The sequence below is a fragment of the Solanum dulcamara genome, chromosome 3 (assembly GCF_947179165.1).
Source record: "Solanum dulcamara chromosome 3, daSolDulc1.2, whole genome shotgun sequence".
In the NCBI taxonomy this organism is placed as follows: Eukaryota; Viridiplantae; Streptophyta; class Magnoliopsida; order Solanales; family Solanaceae; genus Solanum; species Solanum dulcamara.
The window spans coordinates 54739600-54754005 of record NC_077239.1 but is presented as its reverse complement, the minus strand read 5'-3'; positions in this window follow the sequence as shown (position 1 = coordinate 54754005).

Genomic DNA, 14406 nt, shown 5'->3' with positions numbered 1-14406 from the left:
GATTAAAGTTTGATTAGTGTTGTTATTATGATGGTATTGTATTTGAAGGTAATTTATGTATGTTGAAGGGCTAAAAATATAGTCATGAATGAGTATAAGTGCTTTTATTCATAGACACGTTATGCTCTATTCCGTGTGGTTGTGATTTTATGAAATAAAGATCGAAAACCGTATTTTGATATCGTGGTTTTGGGTGGGCTGTTTAGAGCTTGTATTGGATAATATTGAAATAGTTTTATTGTATATGGATGGTGGGTATTGTTTTTGTATTGCTGTTCTAATCAGAGGTTAATTGGAAGTTCGGATTAGGTGAGTTATATAGGGGATATGTTGCCCGATTTCCGTTAAGTTATTAACTAACCAAAATACTAATCGAGAAGTGTGAACGAGGAAATGATTCCTATGGGTAGTTGGTTGTAGATTTATAAGTTAGAAAGTTTTAGTTTATTAATAATAGTATTACTTTCATGTTAAATAGGTTCAATGGGTAACGAAGCAAACTTGGTTATGATTGATCCATAAGAGGTATGTAAAGCCTATCCCTTCTTTTCTTTTGGCATGTGTTAGATATAAGTGATATGTGATATGAGCTTTGGGGATAATTCCATTCATAAGCTCCGAGTATGACTCATGATTCTTATTCACTTCTGGATGTTAAAACTCTTAAAGTAGTTGAGCTATTGCCTTCGAGCCTTCTATATGTTGAATAGTAAGTGGATGTATAAGCTCCTATTCTTAAGGACTCTACGATGACAAATGTCTCTGATTCCATAAGTTGTTTAGCATTGTCTTGATACAAGTCTATGAATCGTGAGGCTCCATTTGATATGATCCTTAATGACATGTAGAGGGTACTTGAAACAATTAGTACCCTGATCTTCAAGTGATGGTTCACTTGACTATTCTATTGAGTCTCAGATAATAATTTAATTTGCATATGGTTACTCACTACTCTACTCGTGTATACTGTTAATACATCTTTCATCGAGTCCCGAGCTGGGTATGTTATCATGCTCAGTTTTCCTGCATTGTTCACCGAGTTTCTCACTAGAGGGCCGGGTACGATATATATATATATGATAATATGATATGATGACATGATGAAGTGATGATGGCGCTGGGCCCCATGATGGGCTAAATATGATACATGTATAAGACAGACTCACCGAGTCCATAATGGGCCGGATATGATATATGATATGATTATGCATGATTTTATTTCATAAGGCACATGTACAGTGATTTCTTGAGTATCATATTTGTTTCCTGAACCTCTACTTCAGATGTGATCTCATTTATGCTATGTTATGCTTTATATACTCAGTGCATATATCGTACTGACCCCTTTTGTTTGGGGGGCTGTATTTCATGCTCCCAAGTATAGACTTGCATTTCGGGGATTCACCAGCTTAGGATTTCCACTCAGTGATTTTGGAAGTGCTCCATTGTGGTGGAGCCTAAATTTTTGGTACTTATCTTTTGATGTATATATTCATTTATTCGGGGGTACGACGGGGGACCTGTCCCGCCATATGATACCGTTAACACTCTTAGAGGTTTGTAGACATATGTGTGGATTGTGTGTATATGTGTTCAGTTGTGTCCATATGACTTATGTTTTGGGACGTTCCCTTTTATAGTGGCAGTCTTGTCAGCTCGCGTATATGTATATAATGGGATGACCCCACATGCTATGACAGCCTCGTCGGCTTATGTACTATATTACCTATTGATAAGTTGTGAATCCTTAGGAGATGGGTTGTGCCAATATGTGAACATGTGATAGTTTGAGATAAAATTCTATCTCCTTAAATTATAAGTTAAGCGTGGTTTACTTATAGTTAATAGGGGTACACGCGGGTGTCCAGCTTGGACACCAGTCACGGCCAATGGAGTTGGGTCATGACATTAACGATCCCAAGTCACTTTTTCATCACTTGTATGAAATTCATATCTTGACCATAATTGAAATCCATGATCATAATTCATACATGAATTTAGAGTAAAACTTAAATACATAGTCAATTGAGTGAAAACCATGGGAATACTTTGAAATCATTGAACTTCATAATCATAATTCAAAGAAATTATCGTTTAAAATAGTTTCATGCATGGAATTCATTATTCAACTTAAAATCATGCAATTAATGAAAAATCATGCTTATAATAATCATTAAAAATAATTAAAAACATAATTGAAATAGACCAACATAATTTATCAAAACTAGAGTTAAAAGTAATAGAATTTCAAGAGATTTTTGAGGAAAACCTTGGACTCCATGGGTGAAAGGAACCCATGGATCAATCCCCACATACCTTGATTGAATTTAACTCAGAAATTTAAGAGGAACCTTGATGAAATTGAAACCCTAGCTTGAAATTATAGAAGAAGGTTGAGAATAATTGGCCTTAAAAATGGAGATGAGGGGTATAAAATGGTGATCTGATGACATGTATTGGTGGAATTGATATATTGTAATTATGAGTTTATTTTGGATATATGAAATGACTATGTCGGTGTGAGATAGGAAGAATTATTATTGTTGTCATTTTATTATCGTGAATTATATAAACATGAATTAATTGCATTAGTTCTAACAGATTGTGTTGAGACTTAAAATAATATAGCAAAAAAGGGGTCGGGCCACACGCTCCATGGCAGGTATTATGAGACAAAGGGGTCGGGCCACACGCTTCGTGGTAAGTATTATGAAATAAAAGGGGTCGAGCCACACGCTTCGTGGCAATATATATATATTGAGGGGATGGGCCACACATTCTGTGGTAGGTTACATGGACAGAAATATCCCTCATGGGTTTCAGACTGTGATTCAGCGGATGTGTATCGATAGGACAGACATGCATTATTTTATTGCATTGCATTGCACCTTTCTGCTATTTGTGAATTTGTGTTTACCCCTATATTGCTATGTATATGTTGACTTGACTTGATATGATTCATTGATGAGATTATTGATGAGTATTCGTGGACTATATTGTTGTTGTTATTGTACAAGTGTAGAGTTGGGCTGGTTTTATGCAGGTTATAGTTAAGGAGGTTCGGTTGGGAGGACAGAAGTACTTGTATCTATTAAGTTTGGCTTAGTTTTAGTTATCCACTTGCTGAGTACCATGTTATTTGGTACTCACCCCTTGCTTCCACACTTGTGTAGGTTATGAGCTCGGACCTGCTTGATCTTCTAGCATTTTCTACCACTTCTGAGGCTATTATTCCGAGTATTAAGGTAGCTGTTACATCCATCTAGCGGACACCATTTACTCTTTTAATATGTTTTGGTTCTATTCTAGGGACAAAGACATTATGACTGTATTTTCTTTCATTTTCAGAAATATGTTATTGACTTGTACATATGAAAACCAATCTTGGGGGAGTTTGAGTTTGTTTTACTTATTTTCGGTTAAGTTAAATTTGGATTTATTTCTTTTTCTTCCGCATCTATTTTCCATTGGGTATTAAGCTGACTTGTCTCAGTGGGTTGAGATGAGTACCATCACACCTGGATTCGGTTCATGACAAAAATGGTATTAGAGCCCTAGGTTCATAGGTTTCACGTGTATACAAGCTGCGTCTAAGTAGAGTCTTAAGGATCGGTATAGAGACGTCTATACTTATCTTCGAGAGGCTATGAGGACTTTTAGGAAAATTTTCCCTTTGTTCTTTCACTTTGTATTGTGCGTGGTTACTTGTGTTGGTATTGAAATTTTGCATGTCCTTTCTGACAAACGTCCAGGACCAGAACTACAACTAGAGATAGAGGCTGAGCTAGAGGGTGTAGTAGGGGTGTGGCGGCAGGAAGAGGTCATGCCCAAGGAGAGGCTCTAGCTAGAGGTCATGCTAGAGAGGCTTCTCTTGATCCATAGATTGATGCTAGAGAGGAACATGTCCCTCAAGAGTCTGCTACTGCACTATTGCTTCAGGCCACTTTAATACGAGTATTGGATGCGCTAGAAGGATTTAATCAGAGTGTGAGGGATAATGGTACACCTGAGGGTTCTACGAGTAGAGCAAGAGCTCAGACCCCACGGCAGAATCAGATTCCAATTGTTCAGGGTGTAGTGGGCCAACAACCTACGGGCCCTAGAGTGGATGAGAATGGAGTACAGGTAGGGGGAGCCTACATTGCACCTGTGCTCATGTTGACTGATGAAGAGCAACGCCAATATGATAGGTTTCGAAAAATGGACCTCCCATAGTTTCAGGGTGGGAAGACTGAGGATACACACGAGGTCTTGACCATATGCCGAGAGTTGTTAGAGGTAGTAGGGTTAGCTGAGACTCAAGGAGTTCCTTATACTACACTATAGTTACGTGGACCAGCCAGAGAGTGGTGGAGAGTATATATGAGTTTCAGGACAGTTAGGTTACCCAGATGACTTGGGATGAGTTTGCTAGTGCCTTTTATGACCCTTTCATCCCCTGGAGTGTGAAGGAAGAGAGCCGATTACGGTTTGAGAATTTAAGGCAGGAGGGACTTATAATTGCTGAGTATAAGACTCATTTCTATCAGTTGTCCAGACATGCCATGGCTGTCCTTCTTGATGAGACAGAGCGGATTCACAGATTTATGCGAGGACTAAACTACACCATTTGTACAATAGTTTTTCAACCCGCTCGTAAGGGCGCTTCTTTCCAGTCCATCATGGGTGCCTTCAAGGAGGCAGAATTGATAGAGAGAGAGGCGTTTGGGGACCCTAAGAGGGCCCGTGCTTCTAGTCAGTTTTCGGGTACCTCCTCTGGGGGTAGAGGGTTCTAGAGAGGAGGTGGTTCCTTCTAGCATAGAGGACTAGTTCATGCATTTATGCCGACTTCTGAGGATGGTCAGATACCTCATGGATCCTATAGTACAGGTCATAGTTACCAGGGGTCACAGTAGAGGCAGGTTAGCTGGGGTGGTTATACAAGTTCTTCAGGTTCATCGCAGAGGTTTTTGCACGGGAGAGCATGTTATACTTGTGGTGATCTGGATCATCTTTCATAGTAGTGTATATCTTAGGGTCAAGGGGGAACCCAGCCCAGTTCTTCAATTTCAGTTAGAGGATCAGCGCCGCCGATCAGAGGTCGAGGTAGAGCCCAGACTAGTAGAGGTGGTCGCACTCCTGGTAGGGGTGCTGCTGGTGCTATAGTCCCTCAAGGAGGAGGTAGAGGTGTTGGGTAGGTCGGAGGTGGTAGGGGAGCTCAGTGTTATGCTTTTCCAGGGAGACCCAAGGCTGAGGCTTCTAATGCAGTTATCACAGGTATTGTCCCAGTTTACGATCGACCTGCATTTGTATTATTTGATCCAGGATCTATATTTTCCTATGTGTCTGCTTATTTTGCATTTGCTTTTGATTTGACATGTGATTGTATGTCCATGCCCGTTTATGTTTCTACAACCGTGGATGAACCCTTAGTAGTGGATCGAGTATATCAATCATGTCTTGTTTCCTTGGCCAGGTATGATACTTGGGTAGATATGATTATTCTGGGGATGGTAGATTTTGATGTGATATTGGGTATGGATTGGCATTCTCCCCATTATGCTATTCTTGATTGTTATGCTAAAACTGTTACCTTAGCGATACCTGGTTCCCCATGGATTGAGTGGAAGGATACTAGTGGCTCCTATCTCAGTAAGGTTATCTCATATATTCATGCTCAGAGGTTGATTGATAGAGGGTGTATATTTTATTTGGTATTTATTCGGGATACCAGTATTGAGTCACCTCCTATAGAGACGGTTCCAGTGGTTAAGGAGTTTTTTGATGTATTTCCTACTGATCTTCCTGGTGTTCCTCCAGATAGGGACATTAATTTTGCTATTGACTTAGAGCCTGACACTAAGCCTATTTCTATTCCTCCATATCGCATGGCTCTAGTTGAATTGAAGGAGTTGAAAGATCAGTTGCAAGACTTGTTGAGTAAGGGGTTTATTCTCCCTAGTGTGTCTACTTGGGGTGCACCGGTTCTATTTGTAAAGAAGAAAGATGGGACTATGAGGATGTGTATCGATTACAGGCAGTTGAACAAGGTAACTGTTAAAAATAAGTACCCTCTTCCCCGTATTGATGATTTATTTGATCAGCTATAGAGAGAGGCATTATTCTCCAAAATAGACTCGAGGTACTGCTATCTTCAGTTGAAGATTAGGGCGTCTGATATCCCTAAGATAGCTTTTTGGACTCGTTATGGTCACTATGAGTTTTTGGTAATGTCATTTGGGTTGACGAATGCCCCCGCATGGAGTTGATAAATGGAGTGTTTCGCCCGTACTTAGATTCTTTTGTGATAGTATTCATTGATGACATCTTGGTATATTCCAAGACTGAGGCAGATCATGTTCGCCATTTGAGGTTGGTACTTCAGAAGTTGAGGGAAGAAAAGTTGTATGCAAAGTTCTTCAAGTGTGAATTTTGGCTTAATTCTGTTACATTCTTAGGACACATGGTGTCCAAAGAGAGGATTAAAGTGGATCCAGCTAAGATTGAGGCAGTTAGAGGTTGGACAAAGCCTACTTCTCTTACTGAGATTCGTAGTTTTGTGGGGTTAGCCGGTTATTATAAATGGTTCATGCAGGGCTTCTCCACTATTGCAGCTCCATTGACTAGATTGACTTAGAAGGTTGTGGATTTCCATTGGTCCAACGAGTGTGAAGTGAGCTTCCAAAAGCTAAAGACTTTATTGACTTCGGCTCCTTTATTGACACTACCCGGGGAATATATGGGATTTACTGTATACTGTGATGCTTCCGGTGTTGGTTTAGGCAGTGTGTTGATGTAGAAGGGGAAAGTGGTTGACTATGCCTCGAGACAGTTGAAGTCCTATGAGAAAAACTATCCCACTCATGATTTTGATTTAGCGGTTGTGGTTTTTGTGCTTAAGTTATGGCTTCATTACCTATATGGTGTGCATTGCGAGGTCTTCACCGATCATAGAAGTCTTTAGTATATATTCAGTCAGAGGGATCTAAACTTGAGGCAACGTAGATGGCTTGAGTTACTGAAGGACTACGATGTGACTATTTTGTATCACTCAAGAAAAGCCAATATGGTGGCAGATGCCTTGAGTAGGAAGTCCTCTAGTATGGGGAGTCTTGCCACGATCCAAGTTGAGGAGCGACCATTGGCTAGAGATATTCAGAGGCTGGCTAATAGCCTTGTTTGATTGCAGATTTCAGAGGATGGTGGTGTTTTTGCCTTTGTGGAGGCACGTTTTTCCTTGGTCGAGCAGATTCGGGAGAGACAGTTTGAGGATGAGAAGTTATATATCATTCATGACAAGGTGTTAAAAGGTGAATCTAAGAAGGCGGTACTTGATTCAGAAGGAGTATTGAGGATTGGCGGCAGAATTTGTGTGCCTAAGGTAGGTGACCTGACTAGACTTATTTTGAAAGAGGCCCATTATTCAAGGTATTCCATCCATCTGGGAGCAGCTAAGATGTATTATTATCTAGGTCAATACTATTGGTGGTGTGGGATGAAGAAGGATATCGCAGAGTTCGTGTCCAAGTGTTTGACTTGCCAGCAGGTAAAGTGTGAGCACTAGCGACTTGGGAGTGTGAGTCAAAGGATGCCTATTCCCACTTAGAAGTGGGAAATAATCACCATGGACTTCGTTGTGGGTTTACCTCCCACTGTAGGTGGTTATGATTCTATATGGGTGGTTGTTGACAGACTGACAAAGTTTGCCCATTTTATTCCAGTTAAGGTGAGGTACACAACGGATAAGCTAGCCCAACTGTATATTAGCCATATCGTTCGGCTTCATGGTGTCCCAGTATCCATTGTTTTGGATCGAGGTTCAGTATTTACTTTGCACTTTTGGCAGGCATTACAACATGGTTTGGGTACTAGACTTGATATGAGTACAGCTTTTCACCCACAAACCGATGGTCAGTCCTAGCGGACGATCCAAGTGTTGGAGGACACGCTTCGAGCTTGTGTTATTGATTTTGGTTCTAGATAGGATCAACACTTACCCCTAGCAGAGTTTGCCTACAACAACAACTATCACTCCAGTATCCATATTGGCTCCATTTGAGGCTTTGTATGGTAGGCGGTGTCGATCCCCTATTGGATGGTTTGACTTAGCTGAGATGGACTCCTTATACACAGACTTTCTTATAGATGCTATGGAGCAGGTTCGTAGGATTCAGGGTAGACTCTTCATAGACCAGAGTAGGTAGAAGAGTTATGCAAATCAGAGAGTTTGACCATTAGAGTTCATGGTGGGTGATCACGTTTTTCTTCGAGTGTCGCCCATGAAGGGTGTAATGTGGTTCGGGAGGAAGGGCAAGCTCATCCCTCGATTCATTGGCCCATTTGAGATTTTGGCGCGAGTTGGAGAAGTGGCTTATAGATTGGCCTTACCACCTAGCTTATCGACTGTGCATAACGTGTTTCATGTTTCCATGCTCCGGAAGTATGTTTCAGATGAGTACCATGTGTTATCACTCGATTCAGTGGAGTTGGGTCCAGACCTGACATTTGAGGAGGAGCCTATAGCTATTCTAGATAGGCAGGTTCGTAACCTTAGAACCAAGGAGATAGCTACAATGAAGTTACAATGGAAGAACTGTTCAGCCGCAGAGGCGACTTGGGAAACAGAGGCTGATATATGCGCTAGGTATCCCCAGCTTTTTGAAGCTTCAGGTACTTTCTTTTATTTTATGTTCGAGGACGAACATGATTTTTAGTGGTGGATAATGTAATGACCTGTTTGGTCATTTTGAGAATGAGTCATCTCTCTTTCGTAAAATACTCTCTCCGTAAATTTAAATTAAAAATTTGAACTTTTCGATAACTACAATTAATTAATTGATGGTTAATTTTAAATAATTAAGTTAATTAGTTGAGGGATAATTTTAGAGAATTAATTTAATTGGTGAGCTAAAATGTTAATTTATTTATTATACTACACCACTTTTCTTATATTTATTAAAATAGGTTAGTAGGGTTTGTAAAATTATAATACATAATTAGTTTGAAAAAAAAAGAGAACGACAAGAAAACTATCGGCGGCTTCAGGTAAGAATTGATTATGTTTTCTACTTAGATCGATGTCTTCATATATTATGAAGCAAATGTTGGTAATGACTTTTCCATGATTGAAAAGAAAGCTGGTCAATTGTCGCCACTGGTTTTGTAAACCAGATGGCTTCAATTGTTAATAATATTATTTTGTTTTACATTATAAATAAAGTTTTTATATATTGAGATAGATAATTAAATATTAGGTGTATTGTATTATATGAACATCATTATATTTATGTTATTTGGAGGAATTGATACTTAACCCTAGGCTTGAATTTAAAAAATATAAGATTAGGTTTATTAATTGGCATCAAGATTTGGGGACTTGATTATAGATTTGTGTGAGTTTTTGGGTCTATTATATACATGGGTGTTGTTAGTTTTGAAATCTTATTGTGATTATTTATTTGACTAGATTACGTTGATTTGGAGACCCAATAAAAAGGAAAGGCCTAAGTTTCGAAGTAATTGCTTGATTATTTGAGGCAAGTGAATTTCTAAACCTCAGTTTAAGCTTATAGATGCTTGTATTTTCTGTGTCATTTATATAGGGAGTAATGAGAATTGGACTGAGTTATTGACTGTATGATTGGACTTAAAAATGGAGATAAGGAGTATAAAATGGTGATCTAATGACATGTATTGGTGGAATTGTTATGTTGTGATTATGAGTTTATTTTGGACATATGAAATGACTATGTCAGTGTGAGATAAGAAGAATTATTGTTGTTGTCATTTTATTATCGTGAATTATATGAACATGAATTGATTGCATTTGTTCTGACATATTGTGTTGAGACTTAAAATGATATGAAACAAAAAGGGGTCGGGCCACACGCTTCGTGGTAGGTATTATGAGACAAAGGGGTCGGGCCACACTCTCCGTGGCAAGATATATATGTTGAGGGGATGGGCCACACGTTCCGTGGCAGGTTACATGGACAGAAATATCCCCCATGGGTTCCGAACTGTGATTCAGCGAATGTGTATCAATAGGACAGATATGCATCATTTCCTTGCATTGCGTTGCACCTTTCTGATATTTGTGAATTTGTGTTTACCCCTATATTGCTATGTATATGTTGACTTGACTTGATATGATTCATTGATGAGATTATTGATGAGTATTCGTGGACTATATTATTGTTGTTATTGTACAAGTGTAAAGTTGGGCTGGTTTTATGCAGGTTGTAATTAAGGAGGTTCGGTTGGGAGGACAGGAGTACTTGTATCTATTAAGTTTGGATTAGTTTTAGTTATCCACTTGCTGAGTACCGTGTTATTTGGTACTCACCCCTTGCTTCCACACTTGTGTAGGTTGTGAGTCTGGACCTGCTTGATCTTCTAGCATTTTCTACCACTTCCGAGGCTATCATTCCGAGTGTTGAGATAGCTATTACATCCATCTAGTGGACACCTCTTACTCTTTTAATATGTTTTGGTCTTATTCTAGAGACAAAAACATTATGGCTGTATTTTCTTTCATATTTCATAAATGTGTTAGTGGCTTGTACACATGACAACCAATCTTGGGGGAGTTTGAGTTTGTTTTACTTCTTTTTGGTTAAGTTAAATTTGGATTTATTTCTTTTTCTTCCGCATCTATTTTTCATTGGGTATTAGGCTGACTTGTCTCGATGGGTTGAGATGAGTGCCATCACACCCAAATTCGGGTCGTGACACTTTAGTTCATTATAACGCATTCCAGGTTCTACAAGTAAAATGAAATTTCATAGAGGGTAACATTTTTGTACTCCAATATTCTTTCTTTAATCTACTATGACAATCCGTATTCTGGAATCCTCGGCATTATGTGTAACTTTCTAACTTTCATCTGAAAGTCTTTAACTATCATTTGCTCTTAGTTCTCCTACCACGCATCCTATAGAAATCTTTATACGGATATGTGCAGGTGCTTAAATCAGCCTAGGAAATACCTTAACGTCGCCATGCTAATCTTTATGTAGACCCTATATTTTCTCTTACCTCTTTTAATCGATATCAGGCTCAATTATGTCTTTGCCCTCATTACTAATTATATATCTGTAGTTTTGCCTCACACCATCTTATACTTCTCTATGATGTATCCATAATATTGCAATCACATTGTTATTACTGAATTCTTATTCATTTTATCAAGTAATCACTTGATCTAACCTTTAGCATACCGATATTCATAGGTTGCATAACTATTCTTGTATATTTTGTACCAAGTGCGTTCAATTCTAATCAAAGTTTTTCCTTACCATTCAATTTTTTGATATTCTACCATAGGAGAGATTTCCTATCGTTTTTCCTTTGCTACTTATATGTCACAATATCATTAGTCAATAACTATGTTGCCAATATATTAACCTCTAATCCAGTATAGTCTTGCTATTCTTTATAATACCTTTAAGTTATTCATTACTATTTTGTCGTATTCGTCCTTTTTATAAGCATCTATCTTTTGATGTCATAGTATCCAAGATCTTTACTAATAATTCTCAGCAGTGTCTCAAAGATCATCTCTGCTTCTATCCATTTATTGCTGGATTTTAGTTCTTACTAACTTGTTCCAGCATGGGATCTCACTTGAAGTTTAAGTGTTCACATTAACGCATTGCAGTGTTAGTTGATTTTGGTTTACGCTTGTATTTCTCTAATACGCTTCCCCCCTTTAGGGAGTATCCATATAATTATTTATTTATATTCTCCTCTATGCCCCCCATTTCAACTTTTCAAATTCATATGATTCTTTTCCAATACATTTGGTACACTGCACCATATCCATATCTTCCTTTATATCATCTACAACTTAGATTATCCATGTACGAAACCTTAACACAATCACGAGGTGATGAGAGCTCCCTATATATAGTACAAAATCTCATCTGATGATTGGTACTCGAGTAATATAATTAATGTAGCAATTTATCCAAAGTCACTTTCCATTCATTCCAATCAGTAATTAGTTAGTGCTTATAATCATTTCAAATTCTTCATTCGGTAGCACGTATAGTCTGATAATAAGTGTTCCAAGCTTTCTTATAACACTATCTTTATCCCAACGGATGTCACTTGATCCTCTAATAAACTCACAATACATCCGTTGTTTCGCAAATCTACATTCCTTGTCCTCTAAGGATCTCACTATTTTCTGAGGTGAAGTCACATATACACAATACTCCTTTATGCCTCATGCGCTTTCACCCTAGTCGTGTACCCAGCGCTAACTTCTAATCTTACTCAAAATCATATCGATTTCATTACCACTTGACTTTTTATTCAGAACTTTCCCTATAGAACTTTGTACGTCATTCGTATTCATTCTATACTTCTTTTCCGTTTCACACTAATTACATCGTATTCTTTAGTTACCTCCTTATTAGTATTTACTCATTCCTATAGCAATTCTTATGGTATTCACATTACATTCTGTTCGTAATATATCCTATAACGTAACACTTCTTAACCTTATTCACGATTCTTACTATGTTTTAATTACACTCCCTGGACTAGGAGTACTCAACCCTTCACCCCTTCTGATTAATCTTGTCCTTAATAGCTAAAAAAATTATATTTTTCCTTCCACAAATTCCATTTCTAATTAGTTGGTTAAAAACTAATAAAATGTTATCATGAAGTATTCTTAACCACCACTAGAAGGAAACTAGAAACTGATAAGCACCATAGGACTTCTGAGTGCTTGATTCACATGGTTTAACTCCAAGTTTGGTCTTGAATCGTGAATGAATTATTTAATTCATAAATTACTTGTTGCAAGCTTTGTACTTTTCAAAAAAAGTAAAACTTAATCACTGGACATTTTTCTCTTTAACGTGAGCTTTTTCTAAGGCAATATGAGGTTGGGACGTATTCTGGTCCGTTCAAATGAACTCTAAACTTTGCTGCTCATATAGGCTTTTTCTTTGAAATAAAATTTTACAAATAAGAATCATGCCCCTTACGGATGACATATAGGTATTTCTTAACTCTTTACTACAACATAATAAATTTACCTTGTCGGTATCAACCTTCAAAACATATTATGAACTTATGTCCCATTTTCTCTTTATTTTGTTTTTTTCTATTTCTGAGAAAATTTAGGTAGAGTTTCCTCTGTACTTCTTGCTATCTCAAAACCTACACGCAGGAAGTACCAACAATGCCTCACAGGTCCAACATATATATATATTCATATCATATTATATCACATCATATCACAGCCACACAGGGCGCTCAATATCAACAACAGTATGCAATGATGGACTTACCTCGTACGTCCAACTCGAACTGCACCTGTTACACTTTTATGTCTACTTTTCATTTCAATTTTTAACATTACATTTCAATCATACTTCGATACCTTACCTAACATATATCTTTTGTGCCTTTGCTTACCTGCATGATTTGTAACTTCCAATATCGTCATTCACTTCCTTCTGTTAATGTCGTTCTTCTGCTGAAATCAAAGGTTAGTATGAGGAATTTCATTTCTTATGACTCGAATCTATCTCATAATCTTATATATGAAAGAAAGGTAGCATCCTAAATGTCCTGTAGCCTCCGGTTTATAGATGTGGTGCATAACACACCGATAAATAAGACTTTACTAGACACGGTCTATAGACACTCCGAGGATGAACTGCTTTGATACCACTTCTGTCACGACACAATCCCATGGGTCATGACTAGTGCCCGAAATGGAAACTCATGTACATACATATTAACTATAATCAATTCACAATAAAACATGATATGAGACTCAAGGAAGTAGAATGTCATCTCGAAACTATCCCATATTTCTATATTAACGCTACGTGTCTCCTAAGGAGTCAAAATCGTCAAATAATAACATGATACATGAACCAACAAGGTCACTACATGTAGGAATGTCCCACTATATAAATTTACACAAGTCGACAAGGCTGCCACTTCAAAAGGGGACATCCGCGAAACATAAGTCATTAACTTAACTAGAAAATGTCTATATACAACCCATATATAGGTCTATAGACCTCTAAGAATTTTAACTATATCATATGATGGGACAGGCTCTCGTCGTACCCCTAGATAAAAATATATATATATATATATCAAGAGGTCTATACCAAAAGTCTAGGCTCCGGGACAATGGAGCACTTCTCAAAACCGCTGAGTGAAATTCTAAACTGGCGGATCCTCGAAATAAATATTGGTACTTACGTGTATGAAATACAGTCCCCCGAGAAGAGGGGGTTAGTACAATATATGTACTAAGTATATAAAGCATAAAATATCCTAAAGGAGATCACATCTGAAGTAGAGATTCAGGAGACAAGTATTAAAATCACTGTACCTATATTTCACAAATGAAGTCATACCTATTGCCGTGTATGGCCCATTATGGGACTC